General features: G+C 36.4%; 1 long non-coding RNA gene across 1 annotated transcript in view; it reads right to left on the reverse strand.

Annotated features, from left to right (window-relative positions):
- Positions 1–261: 261 nt before the first annotated feature.
- The window catches only part of LOC118910387 (uncharacterized), a 57,274-nt gene continuing 30,334 nt past the window's right edge, over positions 262–27,201 (reverse strand). The window contains exon 3 of the long non-coding RNA XR_008997495.1: positions 262–786. This is a non-coding gene — a long non-coding RNA (uncharacterized LOC118910387). The remainder of the gene's footprint in view (positions 787–27,201) is intronic.

Below are 27,201 nucleotides of genomic sequence, written 5' to 3' on the forward strand. Positions count from 1 at the left end.
TAACTGAAACTGGTAAGTGATAGGAGACCTAGTAAAGAAGTCATGAGAAAAGGAAGAGAAAATGTTAAGAAGAAAAAGCTGTTGGACAATTTTAGGAAAGTACTTGGTTCCCTAAGAATTACATTTCCTAACTACACATAAAAGAATGCATATTTGTGACTGTGTGTGTAATTTACAAGAAAGAATACATATGTTACATATTGTTTTTAATTCAGCATACCATGATCTTTTAAAGTCAAGAAATAGTCTTCTACAACTTCATTTTTAATTGTTCATTTGCATTTTATTAGGTAGACGTGACAGAACATAATTACTTCTTTGATCCTCCATTGCTGGTTATTTCAATTTTGAAGTAGTTTAGTGATCATTTTTGCCCATTTTTCATTTTTGGTCTTCCCAGCTTAATTCCCTCTCCCTGGTAGCACCCCAACAGTAACCCTTTACTATTATTTTAAGTATCAGGGCAGAAAAATTCTTGGAGGCTGTCTTTTATGAGGAAGCCAAAGGAAAGAAATTATCTCTCCTGATTCAACAGTTAGGTGTTGGCAGGTGACTTAAATTTGACCAGCTGGAGGCTTGCTTCTGGGACTTGGAAACCGGAGGCTTAAATTAAGTACAGGAAAATGTTAGAGGTTGATCATCCCAACAGGGGTAGTGTCCATGAGAGTTGTGAGGGTGTCTGGACCAATCTGCTAACTGCAGGACAGTCTGCTTCTTTCCTCATACTTCTTAATAACTTGATCCTCATTGAATCAGCTTCCCAATCTTCTGGAGCCCCCCAGGAGCCTTGTAGTAAATAAACTTCTGTGAAAGTCTGATTCTGTAGCATTAACTAAGAATTCTAATATTATAAAGGTCTTTCATAAAAACCTTGTAGATATATTTTGCACTTATCCATTATTATTTCCTTAAATCTTAGAAGTGCTAAGCCAAAGAGTATGCAAAGTATTAATTTTTAAAAAGTGGGAAACTCCTAAAAATATAGCACAGAGGTTAAGAGTGATCTCTTACTATGTTAGCTTGTGCAGTTTATCTCAGAGCCTTAATTTATTCATCTTAGCATGAAATTAATCACAGCACCAATTATGGCTACAAAAGAAAAAAAAAAGAGAGACTACATACAAAATTTAGCACATAATAAATTAATAAATGTTGGAATTTTATTGGAAAGAATGAACAAATTGTAGTCCTATAGGCAATGGTAGGTGTACACATTCGCTCCTCTGCTTTCATTTGGCTCTCACATGTTCCTCTTTATCTACTCCTATATGTCTGGTCTGTGATTTAAATTCTTGGCATGGGAATTCTGCATGATTTGGGGCTTCATCTTGGCCTTCTCTTTTATACATTGATAGATTATACAAAAGGCAGACTAAACTTAGAAGTCCCTCAATATAGATCATCAGATTTTTTTCCCTAAAAATTTAAGAAAGAAGTATATTTGATGTATTAGGGAAACTTTGTTACATTGCCACAGTTATTACATAACTTTTAGTTAAATTGAAAAAAAAAACTTTCTCAAACTTCCTGATCATTGCTTATTGTGTACTTTATTTTGATTTCATTACATATGTGGACATGTGATATCACAATCTTTTCAGTGCTGAGGACTTCTAAAGATCTGAATCCAGCCCTCATTCTAAAAGATGGTGCAAGATAAATTTAGAGAAAGAAGGTGGAAGTGAGGCACTAAAAAATAATTTTGGATACAGCATTTTAAGGAAAATATAAAGCAGAGCCATCATTAATGATAAAAGAGGAATAAGGATTTATTCACATGGTGTGGAAAAAGAAAGGAAATTTAAATGTACAAACTGAAGAAAATTTAATTAGATGTAAAATACGGTCAATATTAGAAAAGCCTCTGGAAATCTCAACTACATTGTGTAACAGAGACATCTGCTGGTTGTAATATATTTCACTGTTCAAACCCTCAAAATAAATACATTTGTTCTCTCACTGTACATTCTGTTGCCCCAGATAGTCTCTAAAACATTGAAAATTCACAGTATGAACATGAGAGATTCATATCAAACAGATAATTAAATCAATGGAGTGTATTTTTTGCTTTGAATATGGAGAAAACTCTGTACTAGCAAGACAACTTTGCTAATGCCATTTTAATATAATTACATTAAGCCTATTTTGCAGTGTAATATGCTGCTACAAGTTAAAGTATACATCTTTCCTTTACCACAAAAAAATAACTAGTGTTTTCCTTTTTAAAGTACATAATAATAATACAGTTAATGACAAAGAGTAATATATACATATATATATATATATATATATATATATAAAACAAATATATCTAAGATTCCAGGTTAGGATTTTGTCTTAGAAAAGGAATGTAAGCCATGATTATGTAGAAATACATTAAAAAATTTATAATATTATAAATCAGTAAAAGAAACTCCCGATATATTTTCTCCCGTGATATAAAATTCTCGACAGGTGTGTCCGTATCAATTTTAGCAGTTCTTAAAAGGCATCGAAATAAACATTAATCAGCTCGTTGTAACTGACAAATTGGGAGACTCCTATCCCTAAGAGAACTGTGACTCAAAGAGAATGTACCCCTTTCTCTTAAATAATTTAGGTTAACTAAGATATTATGAATAAATATACTTTTGAAAAACAAAACATAATTCGCATTTTCTTTAACATCTTCAAACATCCTATGAAAAACTTTTAAAAAAATTTTCAGAAACCAAGAATTAATATCAGAATCTAAAATTGCATGAAGCATAAAGTAACTCAATAAGTTAGATATTGTTCATGGCTAAATTTGCAATGTGGGCAAATATAAAAAGTGCTAATTATAATCAATTAGTTAATTAACATTGTTAACTGTGTTCAATCTTACACTTAGGATTGTAAGAAATGCAGACCTGTAAGAAAACCTATTTTCAAGGACCCAGTATTCTAAGTGGACAGACCATTTTATTTCATATGAAATAATGTACAACAAAGTCAGCATTTAATATGAGCTAAATTAAATGATGACAACCCAAAGGCATGCAAAAGTTCCTGCAGGAGCTTTGGGATAGTTAGAACTGGTTAGGGAAATGTTTGTGATGAAAATGAGCATTGACTGGGCTAGATATGAGTAGACTGAAGTCTTACTGGAAACTGTTTCTGGCAAAGAGAACAACATGAGTAATTGGAAGGGAGCAAACCCTAGTAAGAATTTGTTCCTGGGCAGGGAGTAGGTCTCCCTAAAGCATAGAGTGGAGTGAGGGAATAACAAGAAATATCTGGCTTGAAAGTCTGAAGCCAGTGTAAGGAGATTCTTGAAAACTGGGCAGAAAGCTTAGATTTGATACATTAGGATATAAGAAAGATGAGTTTGTATAAATTCAAAGAGAGTGACTTGATAAATTCTCTGTTATGGAAGATAAGTTTGGCAGCAAACTTCACCATAAGTGGTCTAAAATAGATTGGCTCTACTTGAGTTACTTTGCTAATAATATTTGGATTCAAACTTCAGCTACAGGGAAAGCAGTTCATATATAACTTTATACATTCTATATGATGACTGGATTATTTACTTGGTGTCTATGCCAATAATAAATGAGGAAGAAAGTTAAGCAATAAATTTGATTCATATTGATGACCAACCTAGGAAATGAGATCCCCACGCCCATCCTCTTCTACCTCCCTTACTCTACTCCCTGATGGAAGGATAACTACTGCTTAAGAGAAATGAATAATGATCATTCTCCTTTTATTACATAATTCTCTTCAGGGAAAAGTAGATTTGTTCTGAATTATACAAGACTGTGGTAAATACATAGTAATGATTATGATAGAGAATATAGACTACTATTAATAAATGTCTATGATTTGTCAAGTATTCACTTCATTCTCACAACAGCCCCAGAAATAAGGGATTGTGATCTTCATTTTTGCAGCTGGGTTGTCTGAGGCTCACAGCGTCTGGAAGAACTTCCTTCAGATTGTGTACTAGGATGTGAAGTCAGGTTTGTATTGCTCCGAAGTTTGTGCTCTCAGCATGAGCGCACTACTTGAAACATTGAAATGGTTCCTATCTCTGCCTTATGCCCCAAAGCTAAAAGTCAAAGTTAAAGGCTACTTCAAACTACATGCAAATTATAGCGTTAGAGTAGGCAGTTAGTAAGATATGAGTGGCAGAAAGGGAGAGGTGGAAGCCCATAACCTTTCTAGTTGTATTTACACCTGCTCTTTGTCTAAAACGTGAAGACAGAACCGGGAAGTCCCCAAGGCTGATACCTGCACGAAGAATGCTGAGACATGTCCAAGAACAACCTTTGCCCATTCACATGATAATTAGAATTCTTTCCCCCATGGGTTTTTCTCTATGCAGCCAGAGCAGTTATACGATCTGAACCTGTTAACCCACCCCTCACACTAATAGGGAAACATTTACAAGGTCAGTGATCAAGTTTGGGTGGCCCCCTCCACTTCTCTTCTTTGGCAAGGTCAGCAAAAGAAACACTCAAACACTCCCAGTTCCCCGCCCCTACACTCCACCCCCAGCGCACCCCCCGTCTTCATCCTCACTCCTCCAGGCTTTTCACTCCCCCAAGCTCCCTTTTCACACTGCTTGCTGCGCATGTAGAAATGTTACAGACATGGAAGTAGAAAAATATAAACTGCTCCCCTTGCCTTTGTTCAGGGCTCAGACCTTTGGAGATTTACTCTCCTCTGAGCCCGCTGGTGTAAAATAAACCTCAACACTCCAAGACCTCCGAGTTCCACTTGGTTCTTCCATCAGTGATCCAGTCCAGGTTTTCCAGTTTTTCCATAACATTTGATTCCCTGACCAGGAATTCCAACTGCACTGGCCTATTGTTATCACTGGTTTGGGGCAATGGTGGGGCAGTTACAGAATGGGCGATTGCAACGGAGAAGGAACACCTTACCTGATCTTTTGGCAGTCTCCTGCCCAGTCGCCCCAGTCCAGCCCCGCTCCACTGTTCCCACCGGACTCAGGGAGGCTTGGTAGGTGAGGACTCAGTTCCGACGTCAAATTATGGTAAGGTCCCAGGGCCCCTGACCCAGCCAGTTTCCACCCGTTGGGGTGGAAGGGGAGCCTGATCACCTCCCGGAGACTTCTTAGAAGTCTCACAGGTAGGGATTCACAGGGAGGATATGCTTAAACTCTGGTCTGTGTGTGTAAGTGTGCAAGGCAGCTGAAGCCATTCAGTCTGCACTAAATCTGTGATTCCACGGCCTGTGCTACGGAATCTGAGTGGTCCCTTCACAGTATTCGTGGTTAGCTGTCACAACATAAGAGTGACTCAGCTTTGGCTGACCTGGCCCCAGACTTATACGGGTGCACCTTAGTCAAGGCTGACCAAATTCTCCACAAGGAGAGCGAATGGACAGGCATCTGACTGGTGTCCTCTCTGAAGGAGGCACCCCCCTCCTTTGTTGTTGCGGCATCATTACACAGACACATCATGGGGTCAGGGCACAGCAAACTCACAGTTCTCAACACCATGAACAAAAATTTCAGGAAGGGATTTTCAGAAGACTACAGAGTAAAATTAACTCCTGGCAGATTGAAAACCTGGTGTGAATCTGAATGGCCCACCTTTAGTGCAGAGTGGCCTCCAAAAGGGACCCTAGATGTCCCAACAGTCCATCGAGTCTGGTGGATCATCACTGGATATCCAGGTCATCCTGACCAGTTCCCATATATTGACTCCTGGTTGGGAGTTGCCCAGACCCTTCCCCCTTGGGTGCGATTCAATTGCAACAGGCAGGGACAGGGTAGGATCGTAATTGCCTCAACAAAGTAGACCACAAAGGATCAACAGAAGCCTAAGCCTCCACAAATTCTTGCTGGTGATCCAGAGGAAGAGCCAATATTGCCCCCACCTTATGTACCCCCAAGGCCATCAGCACCCAGCCCCCCAGTCCTGGACACTCCACTGCTGTCAGCCTCCCTGCCACCTCCAGAACCAGCAGACCTACTCTCCCCCAGACCAACAGCCAGACTGCACCCTCGGCCAGGAGCAGGTGCCCTTCAGATACCAGTGAGAGAGACGCAGGAGCTTGAGGAGGGATAAAGATGGGAGCACCAAGCCTGGCCGGTCCATGCTTTAATATCAATCCTTCTCCATGATTTATCTCCTCATTTGGAAACAACACCTCGTCATACTCAGAGAAGCCAAAAGCCTTGGTTGATCTCATGGAATCCCTCTTCCAAACTCATCAGCCAATCTGGGAAGACTGCAATAGCTTCTCTGCACCCTGTTCAACACGGAGGAGAGGAAGTGGGTTATAGAAGGGGCCCACCAATAACTGGAAGAACACACACACCAAGCCAGGGTCCTTGATTGCAGTGCATGGGCTGAAATCACTGTCCCCATGGAGCGCCCCAAGTGGGACTTCACCACCCCTGAGGGTCAGCACCAGTTCCACTGATATCAGGACGCCTTTCTCCATGGGATCAAAGCCAGGTCCAAAAAAATCTTGGACCTGGCTTTGATCTATGAACATCACCAAAGTATCTTCAGTCACTCAAAAACCAGAAGAGTCTCCTGGGGACTATTATGAAAAGCTGTGTGAAGCTTATCGCATCTACAGCCCCTTCAATCCTGAGTCACCAGGGAGTCAACAAATGGTCAACACCTCATTCATAGCTCAAGCCACCCCAGATGTCAAGCAAAAGCTCCAAAAACTTGAAGGCTTCACTGGGATGAATATCATTCAGCTGATTGAAATTGTCAACACAGTATATCTATACAGAGAGGTTCAGGCCAATAGAGAGGCTGAAAGAATGAAGAAAAAGGCCAGCTTCCTGGCAGCTGCCCTGAAAGAAAGAGATGACCAAAAGGCAGAGAAAAGCTGGCTGCCAAGATGGGAGAGGCCTAGGACCCCCCCTGGCCAGGGACCAGTGTGCTCACTGTAAAGAGAAGGGACATTGGAAAAACGAATGCCCCAACCAAGGCAAAGCTCCAAAGCCCAGTCGCTACCAGGAGGAGGCTCACAGGGAAAGGCTCACTGTCCTGGCAGGAACAGACTCAGATTGACAAGGACAGGGCTCTCTCACTCTCGGCCCCCATGAGCCCATGGTCAAAATGAAAGTGGGGGGACAAAACATGACTTGTGGTTGACACAGGGGCAGAACACTCTGTGGTCACCCTCCCTGTAGCCCCCTTTAGTGAAAAGACTGCAACTACTCTCAGAGCCACTGGGAAGTAAGCAGGCCAGCAACACTTTTGCCAAGCGGGCCAGTGTGAACTTGGAACCTCAAGGCCCAACATAAGTTTCTCTACCTGCCAGAGCGCCCCATTCCCCTCCTCAGCTGAAATATACTCTCAAAACTCAGAGCCCAAATAACTTTTGAACCAACTGTTGCACCAGCCTCAAACTAAACCCAGGCCAAGAAGAGTCAGGGTCCCTCATACTGGCAATAACCACAACTAGGGAAGAGGAGTGGAGGCTATTTTGTGCCCAGACCCTCTCAAGTAGCCCACCTGAATTCAGAGCTGCCTTCCCCTCAGTATGGGCTGAAGACAACTCACCTGGACTTGCTCATAACTGAGCCCCTGTCATTGCAGAATTGACTCTGCGGGCCCAGCCACAAAAACAGTGGCAGTAACACCTCTCACAAGAGGCAAGAGCAGGCATCTAGGAACACCTGATCAGACTCAGAGAGGCAGGCATTCTAATTGAGTGTCAGTTGCCCTGGAATACCCCGCTTCTACCAGTCAAAAAGCCAGGAGGATGGTACCGACCTGTTCAAGATCTGCGAGCCATCAACACAGAATCCTTTCACTAAGAAAAAAAAAAAAGAACTTCCATAAAACATTTTTTTTATTTATTGTATGCTGTATTCCTGAAAATTTGAGGAAAATCTCTAAGGGGCCAAAACACAAAAAGAAGAAAAGGTTGTTGAACCTCAAAGGGAAATACAAAAAAAAAAAAAGAGAATCTTCAGAAGGCAGAGATTCTCTGAGGGCAACTGCCAAGATTATCACTCCAAATCCTGGGCCAGCAGTGAAACAGCACAAGAGATTTAGCCAGGGGCCTTGAACTAGACTAAATTGGTTCCATAATGACTGTCCTGATTGAAGGGAATCATCTTGTTTGTTTTTTTCCTAAAAAAAACTATTTTTTTTAGAGAAGTTTTAGGCTCACAGCAAAATTGGAGGAAGGTACAGAGATTTCCCATAAATCTCTTGCCCCCACAGATGGATAGCCTCCCCCTTCAACATTATCAACATCTCCTACTAGAGTGGTAAATTTTTTAACAATTGATGAACCTATATTAACACATCATAACCACCCAAAGTCCATAGTTTACCTTAGGGTTCATTCTTGGTGTTGTATATTCTACAGGTTTGGATAAATGTATAATGACATGTATCCATCATTATAGTATGATTATTTCCACTGCCTTAAAAATCCTCTGTTCTGCCTATTCACCACTCCTCTCCATTCCAACCCCTTGCCATCACTGATTTTTTTACTATCCCCATAGTTTTGTCTCTTTCAGAATGTCAAATAGTTGAACTCACCCAGTATAGAGCCTTTCCAGATTGACTATTCTCACTTAGTAATATGCATTTAAGTTTCTTTCATGTCTTTTCATGGCTTTCTAGGTCCTTTCTTTTTGTGCTTAATAGTATTCTATTGCCTGGATGTATCACAGCTTATTTACATACCTACTGAAGGACATCGTTGTTGCTTCCAAGTTTTGTTAATTATGACTGAAGCTGCTATGAACATTTATGTGCAGGTTTCTGTGTGGACATATATTTTCAAGTCTTTTAGGTAAATATCAAGGAGTGTTATTGTTGAATTGTATGTTAAGAGTATGTTTAGTTTTGCTAGAAACCACCAAACTTTCAAAGTGACTATACCATTTTGCTTTCTCATTAAATGTTTGGCAGCATTTACCAGTGAACCCATCTGGGTCTATTGTTTTCTGCTTTGGAAGGTTATTAATTATTGATTCAGTTTCCTTATTAGGTATAGTTCTAACAGATTTTCTTCTTGTGTCAGTTTGGGCAGATTTTGTCTTTCAAGAAATTGGCCCTTTCATGTAGTTTATAAAATTTGTGGGAAAAAATTGCTCATACTATTCCATTATTATTCTTTCAAAATCCATTGGGTCTATAGTGATGTCTCCTCTTTGACATTTCATATTAGTAATTTGTGTCTTCTTTTTTTCCCCTTTAATTAGCCTGTCAAGAAGATTATTGATTTTACTGATTTTCAAAGAACCAGCTTTGCTTTCATTTCTTTTTACTGTTGATTTCCTGTTTTCATTTTCAGTATTTCTCCTATAATTCTTATAATTTCTTTCCTTCTACATTTTTTGAATTTAATTTTCTCTTCTTTTTCTAGTTTCCTATGGTGGAAACTTAAATTTTTTATTTTAGATGTTTTTCCTTTTCAAATGTGTGCATTCAATGCTATAAATTTACCTGAAAGTACTGGTTTCACTGCATCTTACAATTTTTGATGTGTTTTCCTTTTCATTTAGATGTTGAAATTTCTTCTTTGATCTATGTTATTTTAAATAAATTGCTCCACCTACTTAGATATTTTTCCAGTTATCTCTTGTTACTTGATTCTAGTTTAATTCCATCACATTCTAAGAGAAGATATTACATGATTTCTATTCTTTAAAATTTGTTAAGAGGTTTTCATGGCCCAGAATGTGGTCTATCTTGGTGAATATTCCATTTGTGATTAGAAAGAATGTGTACTCCACAGTTTTTTGATGCACTATTCTACAGATGTCAATCATATTCAGTTGACTGATTATATTGTGCTCATCTATGTCATTATTGATTTTCTGCCTGCTGTATCTGTCCATTTCTGATAGAGGCAATTTTTGCTGCATGCATTTTTACACTCTGTTGTTAGGCACATATATGTTGAAGATTGTTATGCCTCCCTCAAGAATTGACTCCTTTATCAATATGTAATGACTTTCTTTATTTCCATCTTTCTTTGCTTTAAAGTTTACTCTGTATGAAATTAATAAAGATTCTCCTACTTTCTTTTGATTGCTAGCATGGTATATTTTTTCCATCACTGTATTTTTAATCTACTTATTTCTTTTTATTTAAAGAAGATTTCTCATAGACAAATAAGGTTGGGACTTGATATTTTTATCCACTCTAACAATCCTTGTCTTTTAATTGGTCTGTTTGGAACATTGATATTCAAAGCAATTACTGATGGAGTTGTATTATTATCTGCCATATGTTACTCTTTCCTATTTGTTACCCTTTTTCCTTTTTAAATTTTTATTTTTTTCATTTCTTATGCTTTTTTGTGGTTTTAACATATTATACGATTCCATTTTCTCTCCTGCCTTTGCATATCAGTTATACTTCTTTCTTTACATTTTTTAGTGGTTACCCTAGACTTTTCAATATGCATTTACAACTAACACAAGTCCCTTGAAAATAACATTATACCACTATTTCAGGTAGTGTAACTTACAGTAACAAAATAATCTTGATTCTTCCCTCCTATCCCTTGTATTATTATTATCATTCCACTGACACATATGTGTATTTAAGCATATGTATAAATATAAGCATACACAAATACATTGTTACTATTATATTTAAGACTAACTATTCTTATTAAAAATATGAAAAATAAATGGTCTTGATTTATACTCATTCCTCCTTGATGCTCATCCCATGCTCTTGGATAGGAAGAATTGATATTGTCAAAATGGCTATCCTGCCTAAAGCAATCTACAGATTCAATGCAATCCCTATCAAAATACCAAAAGCATTCTTCAACGAACTGGAACAAATAGTTCAAAAATTCATATGGAACCACCAAAGACCCCGAATAGCCAAAGCAATCCTGAGAAGGAAGAATAAAGCAGGGAGAATCTTGCTTCCCAACTTCAAACTACAACAAAGCCACAGTAATCAAGACAATTTGGTACTGGCACAAGAACAGACCCACAGACCAGTGGAACAGGATAGTCCAGATATTAACCCAAATATATATGGTCAATTAATATATAATAAAGGAGCCATGGACATACATTGGGGAAATGACAGCCTCTTCAACAACTGGTGTTGGAAAAACTGGACAGCTACATGCAAGAGAATGAAATTGGATCATTGTCTAATCCCATACACAAAAGTAAATTTGAAATGGATCAAAGACCTGAATGTAAGTCATGAAACCATAAAACTCTTAGAAAAAAACATAGGCAAAAATCTCTTGGACGTAAACATGAGTGACTTCTGAATTAACATATCTTCCCAGACAAGGGAAACAAAAGCAAAAATGAACAAGTGGGCCTATATCAAGCTGAAAAGCTTCTGTAGAGCAAAGGACAAAGGACACCATCAATAGAACAAAAAGGCATCCTACAGTATAGGAGAATATATTCATAAATGAGAGATCCAATAAAGGGTTGACATCCAAAATATATATAGAGTTCATGTACCTCAACAAGCAAAAAGCAAATAATCCAATTAAAAAATGGGCAGAGGAGCCGAACAGACAATTCTCTAAAGAAGAAATTCAGATGGCCAACAGACACATGAAAAGATGCTCCACATCGCCAGTCATCAGAGAAATGCAAATCAAAACTACAGTGAGATATCACCTCACACCAGTAAGGATCACCACCAACCAAAAGACAAACAACAACAAATGTTGGTGAGGTTGTGGAGAAAGGGGAACCTTCCTACACTGCTGGTGGGAATGTAAATTAGTTCAACCATTGTGGAAAGCAGTATGGAGGTTCCTCAAAAAGCTCAAAATAGACATACCATTTGACCCAGGAATTTCACTTCTAGGAATTTACCCTAAGAACGCAGCACTGAAGTTTGAAAAACACATATCCACCCCTATGTTAACTGCAGCACTATTTACAATAGCTAAGAAATGGAAGCAACCTAAGTGTCCATCAGTAGATGAATGGATAAAGAAGATGTGGTACATATGCACAATGGAATATTATTCAGCCATAAGAAGAAAACAAATTCTACCATTTGCAACAACATGGATGTTGCTAGAGGGTATTATGCTCAGTGAAATAAGCCAGGTGGAGAAAGACAAGTACCAAATGATTTCATTCATATGTGGAGTATTGAGAACAATGAAAAAACTGAAGGAACAAAACAGCAGCAGAATCACAGAACCCAAGAATGGACTAACAGTTACCAAAGGGAAAGGGACTGAGGAGGATGGGTGGGAAAGGAGGGATAAGGAGGGGGAGAAAAGAAAGGGGGCATTATGACTAGCATGTATAATGTGGGGGGAGGCATGGAGAGGGCTGTGCAACACAGAGAAGACAAGTAGTGAATCTACAGCATCTTACTATGCTGATGGACAGTGACTGTAATGGGGTTTGTGGGGGGGACTTGGTAATGGGGGGAGTCTAGTAAACATAATGTTCCTCAAGTAAGTGTAGATTAATGATACCAAAATAAAAATAAATAAATAAATAAAAAGAAAAGGAAAATGTTTCTACACACTTGCAGAGAACTCTTTCTTGATTTTCCCATATTCAATAGAAACCAACTATCATTTTTTGGGCATGATAGAAAGAAATCAACATAGAATCAATTAAACAGATTAAATATATAGAAAATCAGTAGTTTAATAATTTTTTATTGACACTGTGATTCTAACAAAAAGTGCATGACTACCAACAAAAGCTACAGAACACCTTGGAATAAATTTAGGGAATGTGTTTGAGGAAAATTAAAACTGCCACTAGATGTAGAAGTCCAAATTAAATGAAAAAATATCTTGTCCCTAGATAGGAAACCCCATTTTTGGAAAGATGCTAATTCTTCTCAATACATAAAATTAAAGTTTTGAGCAAAATCCTAATAAGGGATTGGAGGATTAAAGATGGAGGCATGAGAGGTGAGACAGAGGCTTCCTCCTAAAACCACATATAATATGAAAATGTAATTAATACAACTAATCCTCAAAGAGCAACAGGAAAGAGGGCTGTGCCAGACTGCATACACCTGGATAAAAGAATGAACCTCACAGAACAGGGTAACGTACCAAAGCCATGGCCCGATGGGACCCAAGCCCTTCCCTTACCCCAGCTCACTGTTGGGAGGAAGAGAAATGGAGTAGGGAGGGTGTGGAGGCAGGGGACTGCTGAACACCTAGCTCTGGAGATGTGCTCTGGGAGCACAAACCTACATTACATTGTGCTATTATGATTAGGGGGTTCGGAAAGTTAAGGCAGGCAGAATACCTGGAGAGACTGAGATTCTAGCTGCTGGTGGAAAACAGAGATCCATATCCAGCTGCTCTGGGACAAAAGAAAGGTGGGCAGTCTGAGAGACTTCCTAACAGCGAGAGGGCTTCTAAAGGGGCAAGGATTGCACAGAGCTTACTGTTCAGGAGAAAGGACAGGTAGACAAAATTGTCCAGGTGCACTCTGCCCAGCAGGTTGGGAACTTTCATGATCTTCAGGTGCTCCATCCCCCTGGCTGGTTATGCAGTTACAACGCCCTCCACCATGACATGCAGCCTGGTGCACCTTCCCCACAGAAGCCTGCACCTGGCTCGCAAAGCAGTGAACCCTGCCCTGGTGTCAGGCCAGCCAGAGGGAAGCTCCACCTATAACAGCTACAAACACAAGTATAGAGTCTTACACCTGCATGCTCAGCCCGGTGGTTCTGGCAGTGGAGACAGGTATAGCAGCCAGAAAGCAGGAAACAGCTCTTGCCTCCTCCCAGGCACCAACACTGCTCCCCAGCAACCCCCAACATTTCTACAGGGGCTGAGTAGCTCCAGAGGGTAGAGCTTCTGGGCTCAAGAGAGTGCCAAATACCAATATGAAATATCAAAGGAACCTGGTTCAAAGCAAAATTATAAATACACTAGATAAAGATTCAAATGAAATCGACCTCATGAATTTTCTTGAAAGAGATTTCAAAAAAAATCATAAACATGCTCATGGAGGTACAGGAAAATATTCAAGAACTCAGGATTCTGGTTGGAGATCCAATAATTATGGAACACAGTATCAGAAATGAAACATACAATGGAAGGTTTCAAAAGCAGATTAGATATGGTGGATGAGAGATAAATGAAAGAGAAATTGGAGAAGAGGAATACAAAGAAGCTGAGGCACAGAGAGGAAAAAGGATCTCTAAGAATGAAAAAATATTGAGAGAACTGTGTGACCAATCCAAACGGAACAATATTCATATTATAGGGGTTCCAGAAGAAGAAGAAGAGAGAAAAAGGGATAGAAAGTGTTTTTAAGGAGGTAATTGCTGAAAACTTCCCCAGTCTGGGGAAGGAGATAGTCTCTCAGGCTGTGGAGATGCACAGATCACCCAACATAAGGGACCCAAGGAAGACAACACCAAAACATATAATAATTAAAATGGCAAAGATCAAGGATAAGGACAGACTACTAAAGGCAGCCAGAGAGAGTAAACTAGAAGAGAATGGAATACTTCCAAACTCATTCTACAAGGCCAGCATCACTCTAATACCAAAACCAGGGAAAGACACCACAAAAAAAGAAAATTACAGACCAATATCCCTGATGAACATAGATGCAAAAAGCAGGAGTTGCAGTACTGGTATCAGAGAAAATAGACTTCAAAACAAAGAAAGTCACAAGAGACAAAGAAGGACATTACATAATGATAAAGGGGTCAATCCAACAAGAAGATATAACCATTATAAATATCTATGCACCCAACACAGGAGCACCTACATATGTGAAACAAATACTAACAAAATTAAAGGGTGAAATAGAATGCAATGCATTCATTATAGGAGACTCCAACACTCCACTCACTCCAAAGGACAGATCAACCAGACAGAAAATAATTAAGGAGACAGAGGCACTGAACAACACATTAGAACAGATGGATCTAACAGACATCTACAGAACTCTCCAGAAAAATGCAGCAGAATAAACATTCTTCTCAAGTGTACATGGAACATTCTCAAGAATAGATCATATACTAGGTCACAAAAAGAGCCTATGTAAATTTTTAAAAATGGAAATGTACCAACCTGTTTCTCAGACCACAAAGGTATGAAATTAGAAATAAATAACGCCAAAAAAAGAAAATCCCACAAACACATGGAGGCTTCACAACATGCTACTAAATAGCCAATGGATCAATAACCAAATAAAAACAGAGATCAAGCAATATATGGAGACAAATGACAACAACAATTCAACACTGCAAAATCTGTGGGATGCAATGAAGGCCATGCTAAGAGGAAAGTATATTGCAATACAGGCCTACCTCAGGAAAGAACAGTCCCATATGAACAGTATAAACTCACAATCAAAAAAACTAGAAAAAAGAAGAACAAATGAGGCCCAAAGTCAGAAGGAGGGACATAATAAAGATTAGAGCAGATATAAATAAAATCGAGAAGAATAAAACAATAGAAAGAATAAATGAAAGCAAGAGCTTGATCTTTGAGAAAATAAACCAAATAGATAAACGTCTATCCAGACTTATCAAGAAAAAAATAGAGTCTACACACATAAACAGAATCAGAATGGAGAAAGGAAAAATCACTACAGACACCACAGAAATACAAAGAATTATTAGAGTATACTATGAAAAATTATATGCTAACAAACTGGACAACCTAGAAGAAATGGACAACTTTCTAGAAAAATACAACCCTCCAGGGCTGACCCAGAAAGAAACAGAAAATCTGAACAGAACAATTACCAGGAACAAAATTGAATTGGTAATCAAAAAACTACCTAACAACAAAACCACTGAATGAGATGGCTTCACTGCTGAATTTTATCAAACATTTGGTGAAGACCTAATACCCATCCTCCTTAAAGTTTTACAAAAAGTAGAAGAGGAGGGAATACTTCCAAACTCATTCTACGAGGCCAGCATCACTCTAATATCCAAACCAGGCAAAGACACCACAAAAAAAACAAAATTACAGACCAATATCTCTGATGAACATAGATGCAAAAATATTGAACAAAATATTAGCAAATCGAATTCAAAAATATATTTAAAAAATCATCAACCATGATCAAGTAGGATTTATTTCAGGGATGCAAGGATGGTACAATATCAGAAAATCCATCAACATCATCCACCACATCAACAAAAAGAAGGATAAAAACCACACAATCATCTCCGTAGATGCTAAAAAAGCAGTTGACAACAATATCAGAAAATCCATCAACATCATCCACCACATCAACAAAAAGAAGGATAAAAACCACACAATCATCTCCGTAGATGCTAAAAAAGCAGTTGACAAAATTCAATATCCATTCATGATAAAAAAACTCTCAACAAATGGGTATAGAGGTCAAGTACCTCAATGTAATATAGGTCATATATGACAAACCCACAATCAACATCATACTTAACAGCAAGAAGCTGAAAGCCTTTCCTTTAAGATTGTGAACATGACATGGATGCCCACTCTCTGCACTTTTATTCAACATAGTTCTGGAGGTCCTCGTCTCAGCAATTAGACAACACAAAGAAATAAAGGCATCCAGATTGGTAAGGAAGAAGTTAAACTGTCACTATTTGCAGATGACATGATATTGTACATGAAAAAACCTAAAGAATCCACTCCAAAACTACTATATCTAGTATCTGAATTCAGCAAAATTGCAGGACACAAAATTAATACACAGAAATCTGTTGCATTCCTATACACTAATGATAAACAAGCAGAAAGAGAAATCAGGAAAACCATTCCATTCACAATTGCATCAAAAAGAATAAAACACCTAGGAATAAACCTAACCAAGGAAGTGAAAGACGTGTACTCTGAAAACTACAAGACACTCATGAGATAAATTAAAGAACATACCAATAAATGGAGACACACCCCATGTTCATAGATAGGAAAAATTAATATTGTCAAAATGGCCATCCTGCCTAAAGCAATCTACAGACTCAACGCAATTCCTATTAAAATACCTACAGCATTCTTCAATGAACTAGAGCACATCATTCTAAAATTCATATGGAACCACAAAAGACCCCTAATAGGCATAGCAATCCTGAGAAGGAAGAATAAAGCTGGGGGGATTATGCTCCCCAACTTCAAGCTCTACTACAAAGCCTCAGTAATCAAGACTATTTGGTACTGGCACAAAAACAGAACAACAGAACAATGGAACAGACTAGAGAGTCCAGATATAAACCCAAGCATATACAGTCAATTAATATATGATAAAGGAACCATGGACATACAATAGGGAAATGACAGCCTTTTCAACAACTGGTGTTGGCAAAAGTGGACAGCTACATGCAGGAGAAGGAAACTGCATTATTGTTTAACCCCATACACAAAAGTAAAGTCGAAATGGATCAAAGACCTGAATGTAATTCATGAACCATAAAACTCTTAGAAGACAACATAGGCCAAAATCTCCTGAATATAAACATTGGCAACTTTTTTATGAACCCATCTCCTTTATCAAGAGAAACAAAAGCAAAAATGAACACGTGGGACTACATGAAACTAAAAAGCTTCTGTACAGCAAAGGACACCAACAACAGAACAAAAAGGCATCCTACAGTATGGGAGAATATATTTGTAAACAACATATCTGACAAGGGGTTAACATCCAAAATATATAAAGAACTCACATGCTTCAACAACCAAAAAGCAAATAACCCTATTCAAAAATGGGTGAAGATGAAGAGACAATTCTCCAAAGAATAAATTCACATGGCCAACAGACACATGAAAAGATGCTCCACGTCATTAATCATCAGGGAAATGCAAATTAAAATCACAGTGAGATATCACCTCACAGCAGTAAGGATGGCCAGCATTGAAAAGCCTAAGAACAACAAATGCTGGTGAGGATGCGGAGAAAGGGAACCCTCCTACACTGCTGGTGGGAATGTAAGCTAGTTCAACAATTGTGGAAAGCAATATGGAGGTTCCTCAAAAAACTAAAAATAGAAATACCATTTGACCCGGGAATCCCACTTCTTGTAATTTACCCAAAGAATACAAGTTCTTAGATTCAAAAAGACACATGCACCCCTATGTTTATTGCAGCACTATTTACAAAAGCCACGATATGGAAGCAACGTAAATGTTCATAAGTAGATGAATGGATAAAGAAGATGTGGTACATATACACAATGGAATATTATTCAGCCATAAGAAAGAAACAAATCCTACCATTTGCAACAACATGGATGGAGCTGGACGATATTATGCTTAGTGAAATAAGCCAGGTGCAGAAAGACAAGTGCCAAATTATTTCCCTCATTTGTGGAGTATCACAATGAAGCAAAACTGAAGGAACAAAACAGCAGAAGACTCACAGTCTCCAAAAAGGGACTAGCAGTTACCAAAGGGGAGGGGTGTGGGAAGGCAGCTGGGAAGGGAGGCAGAAGGGGATTGAAGGCTATTACGTTTAGTACACTTGGTATGAGGGGTCATGGGGGAAACAGTGTAGCACAGAGAAGATAAACAGTGACTCTGTGGCATCTTACTACACTAATGGACAGTGACTGCAATGGGGTATGGGTGGGGACTTGATAATATGGGTAAATGTTTTAACCACATTGTTTTTTCATGTGAAACCTTCATAAGAGTGTATATCAATAATACCTTAATAAAAATTTTTAAAAAATAAAAATCCTAATAAGATTTTTTAGATGAAAAGGGAACTAAGTTGATTTTTAAGTCCATGTGAAAAAGTCAATGAAAAGAAACAAGAAATTTGTCTCAATGAATAAGTATACATTTACCCAACCAGATATTAATATTTATGATAAAGCTTTAGTGATTAAAACAGTATGCTACTGATCCTGATAATCAGATTAATGAAACACAATAGTCAAGCAAAAGACCCATGTGCATATGGAAATTTTGTATGTGGTAAATGAAGCTTTCAAGCAAGAGAGGGAAGAACAGCTCACTTGTAAATATTTAACAATCGCCTGTGTATTTATCAATAGGGCTGGAAATCAATTTTGCAACACACAGTTTAATAATAAAGATTTTAATTTAGAAAACATAAACACGTAAGAATGAAATTTGGAAACTGTTTAAATCTTAATTTAGGAAGTTCTTTCAATGTATAACATAAATTGTAAAAGCCATAAAAAGACTTAACTGTATAAATATGTAAAACATCACAAAAGATGGCATAAACAAAATAAAAAACAAATGACATACTGGGAAAAACTACTACAACATACAATTGAAAGTTTTCATGTTAATATCAATACAAAGAATCTACAAAATAATAAATAAAAATGATCAACTAACAAGTGAAGGATATTAACCAAATAAGTATAAATGAATTATAAATATTACTAATAAACATATAAATGCAAAAATTAAGTACATGAGATATAATCCCCTTATGAGGTAAACAAATATTGATAATATGCAGCAGTAGCCTGAGGCAGGGAGGGGCAGGGGCACATACACATTCATATACAAGTGTATAAATTGATACAGCTATTTGGAGGGCAAATTAGCAGTATCTATGAAATTTTGAAGTATATGGTTTTTAGAAAAAGATAAGACAGACACAAAAGGATTTTACTGCAGAATTATAATAGAAAAGAGCTAGAAATAACACAAGTATCCAATAGTACCCAAGTATCTGAATAAATAAATTACAGTACGTTAGAAATTACATAGCTATTAGACTGGAACAGGATTATGTATAACAACATGAAAAGATATCCACTATTTATTAAGGGAGATATGCAAATTATATAACAGTATATACCCTATGAGCACATTTCTATTAGTAAAAATTTATAGTTATGTAATATATGTCTATGAAGAAAAAAATGCAAGAAAATACACCATATGGGCAGTTGGATTGTTTGAAGGAAAAATTTTCTTTTTAATTTTATATACTACTGTATTGCTTAATGTTTTTATAAGCTATATAAAGAAAACGTTTTCAGCTGGCCTAAAATTCAGAGAAAAAAATTTCAAATGAAAAAGGAGAAATCTAGGGCACCAGTATATTTCACCTACTCCTCTGAGCTCATCATCTTCATGAATAGAACAACTCATTTCTAACATTTGAAATTCTTAAAGTAGATGATGCTGAAATAAGTTTAAACCTATCTCCTAGAATAGTGCAGAGAAAATTTACAGGTAAAGGAACAGCTAGTTTTGCTAAAAATATATTTAAATGAGTCCTATAGTTAGTCTAAAAGAGTCCTAAGTAGAGTGTATTACAAACATTATTTTTGTTGTAGAAATTTTGGCCTATTATCAATTAAATCTCTCTTACAGTAAAAAAAAAAAAAACTGAATACTTCCGTTTAATACATATAAGCATATATAACTAAAGATATAAAATAATATCAAAAGCCCCTTCTCTATCAAGCTAAATCTTCTTTGAAGCAGTTATGCTTAAAATTATATGACTATTTTAGTAATTAGATGTTAAATGTCTGGCCTCCTCCAACTAAGCTGTAAGTTTCTTGAGCTTAGAAATTCTTTCATCCTGGTTCCTTACACAGTGTCCAGGAAATGGTAGGTATAAAACAAATATTTGTGGAAGGACGGAAGGAAGGAAGGAAGGAAGGAAAAAGGAAGCAAGCAGAAACATTCAGGCAACAGATGTTGGTCAGAACATTTTAGAAGAAAAAGGAATCACCAAGGCTATCTCTGCTAAACCGATATAATCAATGTCATGTAATCACAGAGCTGGCTTGGAACTTTCTTCTAATGGTTGGCCCAGAATGCCTTACGGTCTACCAGGCAACAGATGATACTCTGTTTCAAATTAGTAAATTCATCCCAATTTGAATCAAAGGAGTATCATGACGTACTTTATAGAGCAAAAATTTGCCCAACTTTTCAACACTTATTAGTAAAATATTAGATTGTTGTTAAAATATTTGTCAGACCATTTGAATAGGACCAATGGATTATGAAAATTTTTACATCCCCTCCCTTCTCTCCCTTGTCTTCAGTCTGTATATAGTTAAGTTTAGAAAGCTCATTTATTCTGCACATCTTCAATTTCTTCTTTATCTCAGGCAAAAATTTAAGGCCAAAATTTTGTGTTATAGAAAGCTAAATAAATACTTTGAAAAGACCACTTTTCTTAAGGCTCTCTGTTGAAAAGAGAAAAAACACTTGAAAACTGATACATGCTATCATATTCTACCATCTATATTAGCTCCCTACTGGTTTAGCTATGTAAAAAAATTTTAACCACTAAGATAGTTTTATTCATGTGCTCAAAAGTCATACGTAAAATCTAATGATCTTGCTGTGATGATATTCTATTTTGATGGATTGAGGAAGAAAGAAGATGGCAAAGAGACACTACTGAAGACCTGTATTATAAAATGCAGGCATACCTTGTTTTATTGCCCTTTGCTTGTGTTTCACAGATACTGTGTTTTTTATAAATTGAAGGTTTATGGCAACCTTGCATCAAACAAGTCTATCAGGGCCATTTTTAGTGTCATTAAACAAGTCTATCACCACCAACAGTACTTGCTTATTTCATGTCTGTGTCATGTTTTGGCAATTCTAGCAATATTTAATTTTTTTCATTATTATTTACTTGTTATGGTAATTGTGATCAATAATTATAACTCACTGAAGCTCAGATGATGGTTAGCATCTCTTAGCAATAACGTAATTTTGAATTAAGGTATGTACATTGTTTTTTCAACACAATACTATTGTATACTTAGTAGACTAGCTTTAATATATAAAAACATAACCTTCATACACATTGGGGAATCAAAATTCATTTGACTCACTTTATTGCAGTAGTCTGGATCCGAATCCACAATATCTCTGAGGGTATGCCTGTGATTAGATTTAGGAAACCTAAGCTCAGTCAAGACTTATTACTATTATTTGGATTCTAGAGCTGCTAGAGAAAATAATTAAAGGATGTCATTTGCATTGAAAATAATGTATAACTTATTTATACTTTGGAGATAAAATAATTAAAAATCATATAAGACATTAATCTATGTGGCCATAACTTGTTCTTCTAAGTGGATGGAATTCATTCATTTATTCAACAAATATTACTGTGTCAGAGAATTATTCATGGAGTTATTAATTATATGGGAAAATAAGTTTTCTGATATTTAAGCCACCCAGTCTATGATATTTTGTTATTGCAGCCCAAGCTAACACAAGAAAATAGGTTGTTTGTTTTTAGTAAAATGGACAATTTCAAATTCTGCCATACCTCTCTATATCTGTTTCCTGCCTGTATAAAGTATTGTATCTCAAAATTCATTTTTAGAAATAAAGCTTATAATACATATAAAACAGTCATTATAGAATTAAATAAATATTGTATGTTTTATTCATTTAAATAGCAAATCATGGACTTTCATAACTTAAAGAGAACTTAAACAATACATATTTAAATGCAAATTCAACACTTGTAATCGGCCATCCATTAGAAAGTGATTTGTCTCTTATGAGTCTAATCATTTGTTTTGATCTTTAAGTTCAAGGCAGTATGATCTCTGAATGACTAGCTTCATAAGAAACTAACATTCATTAGAAAGATAAAAGATTATAAAATTATCTTATTAGGTTGTTGAATACACTATTTTAACAGCATGTAGTGAAAAAATTGTATAAATTCACATGTTCATTAGTCTAATTAAAAATTGCCCTCAGTACAAAGAGTATTTGACATAATATAGGCAATCAGTAAAAGTTCATGGAATAAGTGGATAAATCCAATTATTTTAGCAACACTAGAAATATATATGATAACCTGCTCTAATACACATTAATTCAATAACTCATTCAAAAGCATCTAATGTCTAATATGGTATGCTGTAGAAATATTAAGATTAGTTAGACATGGTTGCTGTCTTTAAGCAGCTGGATCCCCAAGACTAGTGAAAAGTTCAACTACAACCTTTCACATCCACTCTGAACATACCCCTTTTATTCATTCATTCGGTTAATATTTTTAAGCAGTCACAATATATTTGGCGCTTACAGTCCCAGGACATGGGAATTCAATGGAGAATAAGACAATAAAGCCCCTTCTCTCGTGGGGCCTTCATTCATGGTCTGTACTGTACTTGCCTGTCTCCTTTATCTTCCTTTGTTTGGGGCACATCCAATACCTACCAAAGTTTTTAGTACACAGCCGTAAAAAGTACAATTAGACATAGGAATAGCATGTGTGCCACACTTCCATATCTAAATCCATGGTAGATATTGTTAATTAATTATGGCTCTCACTCCCCAAGAGTCTAAATATGATTTCAAAATCTTTTTTATCACACTGCCATGACTAATCACTTAGAGTTAACAAACAAGTTAAAAGATCTATTTAAACCTCTGAGCAGAATGCAGAATGCAGAGGCAAGCTATAACCTACACTTCAACAAAGAGGGAAAAAAAATGTATAAATCCAAAATTCTAGTTTGTAAAAACATCAGAGTAGTGAAGAAGCAAAGAGGACTGGATGAACTGTCTCCAGAGATGGACTATCTTTTCTTTGGCAAGATAAAACCAGCAGAAGTTTTTTTCATTGGAAGCATTTGCCAAATCTGTGTACATACTAAAGATGCAGCTTAACTAAAGGAACACTATAAGGAGAAAGAGAAACCAGCAAAGCCTTGAGTGGTCACTTCCAACGGTATCTAAAGGAGCTCCCAATGTGAGTGCTGGTGGTCCAAACTCCCACTTCTTTCAGTGCTTAGGAGACAAAGCCCCTCCAGGGGGAGGGGTCTGAGAAAACATAGGAAATACCTCTACTTGAAATATATGTAACCCAAAAATACTAAATTGATCTTCAGCTATAATTCAGCACCCACCGAACTAAATTCCCATTTGAACTGAGGTAATTTGAACTCAGTCTAGGTGAGTTAACAGGGAAAACAGCAAATATTGTCTGAGGGAAAATAACATTAACCTATAATTAACTCTATAGTTCTGGTATGAAAAAATAAATATAATACATCAGAAGAAGCAGGAAAATGTAAAAATTAAGACTCTCCCTGCCATGCATGTTATTGGAATAAAATGATGAGAGTTTTAAAATAAGTAACAAGCATAATTTTAAATAAAGAATGTAAATAGTAAAAGAAAAGATGGATATCTTCAACATATTATTAGAATCAATATAAAAATCAAATGAGACATTCTAGAACTGAAAAAGTGCATGTATGAATTCAAGGACTTATGGAATGTGTTTAATAGCAGACTGACATAGTAAACAGAAAAACAGAAAAAATATTGAAACTGAAGCACACAGAAAAAAAAATAGAACCAAGCATTAACAAATATAAAGTAAAAAAATTACTATGGGACATGAGCAAATATATATGTAATGGAGATTTCTGAAGAGAAAAAGGGACAGAGATAATATGTGAAGACATGGAAGAAAATTTTTCCAAACCTGATGATAGGCATCAACCAGAGATTCAAGAACATAGCCAACCCTAAGACAGATAAATACAAAGAAACTACATATGGCAAAACATTGTAAAATGTTAAAAAACAAAGACAAAATGTTTTAACCAGGCAGAGGAAAAAAAGACAATCACCTTCAAAAAGAATGATGAGACTTATGACTGGTTATCCACAGCAAATAATCGAAGACAAAGGCAATGTAATGAAATCTTCAAGGCACTGAAAGAAAGAATGAATATCCTATATCCACTGAAAATATTTTTCAAAAATGAAGATGGATTAAAGATGTTTTCAACCTCTCCTTAAAAGAAATCTGAAAGAATGTGTTGCCAACAAACCAGCCTGACAAAAAATACTGTGGAATTTTTTTTCAAGAAGGAAAAGAGTGGAAGATTAAAGCATGAAAGAACTGAAGAACACTATCAAAGTTAAATACAGCAGTAAATTAAAGGAATATTTATAGTTTTAAAACACAGCAATAAGCATGCCCTGTGGGGTTTATAACATACCATATGTACAAAATATGACATGTCATAGTTCAAGGGTAGGAGTGATAAATGGAGTAAAAAGTGCTCTAAGATTTCTGCAGTCTGCAAGAACTGATAAGAAAATTGTAGTAAGTCAAAGACACATGTTCAAATCACTAAGATGCTTAGTAAAGAATAAAAGAAAAAAGGTTTTTATTAAGAATCAAAGATATTGTGAAAAAAATGAAGTTTTTTATGGTTCCCAGGGTGGCCTCAGTTAAGAAAAGCTATACAAGCTGTAGAGGCTCTCAGCCAGCCAGGACAAACCACAGTGTGCTCTGAAGATGCCATAAAGTCATTGTCACCTGTGTCAGCAAGGGTTTATGAATATTGTATCATCCTTGCATCCCTGGAATAAATCCCACTTGGTCATGATGAATGAACTTTTTGATGTATTCTTTAATTTGGTTTGCTAATATTTCTTGAGGATTTTTGCACCTATGTTCATCAGGGATATTGGCCTATAGTTTTATTTTTTGTGACATTTTTGTCTGGTTTTGGTATTAGAGTGATGCTGAGGCCTCAGAATTAGTCTGGAAGTATTCTCTCCTTAAGAACGATAGGTATTAGCTCTTCTTGAAATGTTTGATAAAATTCAACTGTGAAGCCATGTGGACCAGGAGTTTGGGTTTTAGGTAGTTTTTTGATTACCAATTCAATTTCTTTGCTGGTAATTGGCCTGTTCATATTTTCTGTTTCTTCCTGTGTCAGCCTTGGAAGGTTGTATTTTTCTAGAAAGTTGTCCATGTCTTCTAGGTGTCCAATTTATTGGCATATAATTTTTCATAGTATTCTCTAGTAATTCTTTGTATTTCTGTGGTGTCCATTGTGGTTATTCCATTTTTGTTTCTGATTTTGTTTTTGTGTGTACACTCTTTTCTTCTTGACAAGTCTGGCTAGGGGTTTATCTATTTTGTTTATTTACTCAAAGAACAAGCTCCTGGTTTCACTGAGTCTTTCCATTGTTTTATTCTTCTTGATTTTATTTATTTCTGCTCTGATCTTTATTAGGTCCCTCCTTTTACTGACTTTGGACTTCATTTGCTAACTTTTACTAGTTTCTTTAATCGTGAGTTTAGACTGTTTATTTGCGATTGTTCTTCTTTCCTGAGTTAAGCCTGTACTGCTATGCACTTTCTTCTTAGAACTGCTTTTGCTGCATGCCACAGCTTTTGGGCTGTTGAACTGTTGTTTTACTTTGTCTCCATATATTGCTTGATCTCTGTTTTAATTTGATCAATGATCCACTGATCATATTGTTTAGCCTCCATGGTTTTGTAAGCTTTTTTGTTTTCTTTGTCTAATTTATTTCTAGTTTCATACCATTGTGGTTTGAGAAGCTGCTTGATATGATTCTGATCTTTTTGAATTTACTGAGGCTCTTTTTGTGGCCTAGTATGTGATCTGCTCTGGAAAATGTTCCATGTATTCTTGAGAAGAATGTGTATCCTGCTTCTTTTGGGTGGAATGTTCTGTAGATATCTATTAAGTCCATCTGGTCTAATTTTCAGTGCCTCTGTCTCCTTACTTGTTTTCTTTCTGGTTTAAATGTCTATTGATGTGAGCAGTGTATTAAAGTCTCCTAAAATAAATGTGTTGCAGTCTATATCCCCTTTAATTCAGTTAGTATTTTTTAACTTATTTAGGTGCTAATATATTGAGTACATAGATATTTATAATGGTTATATCCTCCTGTTGGACTGACCCCTTTATAATTATGTAATGTCCTTCTTTGTCTCTTGTTACTTTCTTTGTTTTGAAATCTATTTTGCTGATATAAGTACTGCTACTCCTGTTTTTTTCACCCTCTTATTTGCATGAACTACCTTTTTCTCTTTGCTTTTAGTCTGTGTGTGTCTTTGGGTCTGAAATGAGTCTTTTGTAGCCAGCATATATAGATGAGTCTTGTTTTTTTATCCATCTGCCACTCTATGTCTTTTGACTGGTGCATCCAGTCCATTTATATTTGAGGTGATTATTGATAGATATTTAATTATTGTCATTTTGTTAATTATTTTCTGGTTTTTATATCTCCTTTCTGATCATTTTCCTCTCTTATAATCTCTTATTATTTGATGGATTTTGCTAATGCTGTGATTAGATTTATTCCTTTCTCTTTCCTCTGTGTGTGTGTGTGTGTGTGTGTGTATCTACTATAGTCTTTAGATTTACTGAAGGTTCAAAGATAGCTTCCTTACTATCTAAAAGTCTATCTTAAATGGCTGATTACTCTATTTCAAACACAGTCTAGAGGTGCTTTTTTCCCCCTTCTTCTTCTCCTCCTCCATACTTTATATATTAGTTGTCATATTCT

Source organism: Manis pentadactyla, chromosome 1 (genome assembly GCF_030020395.1).
Source record: "Manis pentadactyla isolate mManPen7 chromosome 1, mManPen7.hap1, whole genome shotgun sequence".
NCBI lineage: Eukaryota > Metazoa > Chordata > Mammalia > Pholidota > Manidae > Manis > Manis pentadactyla.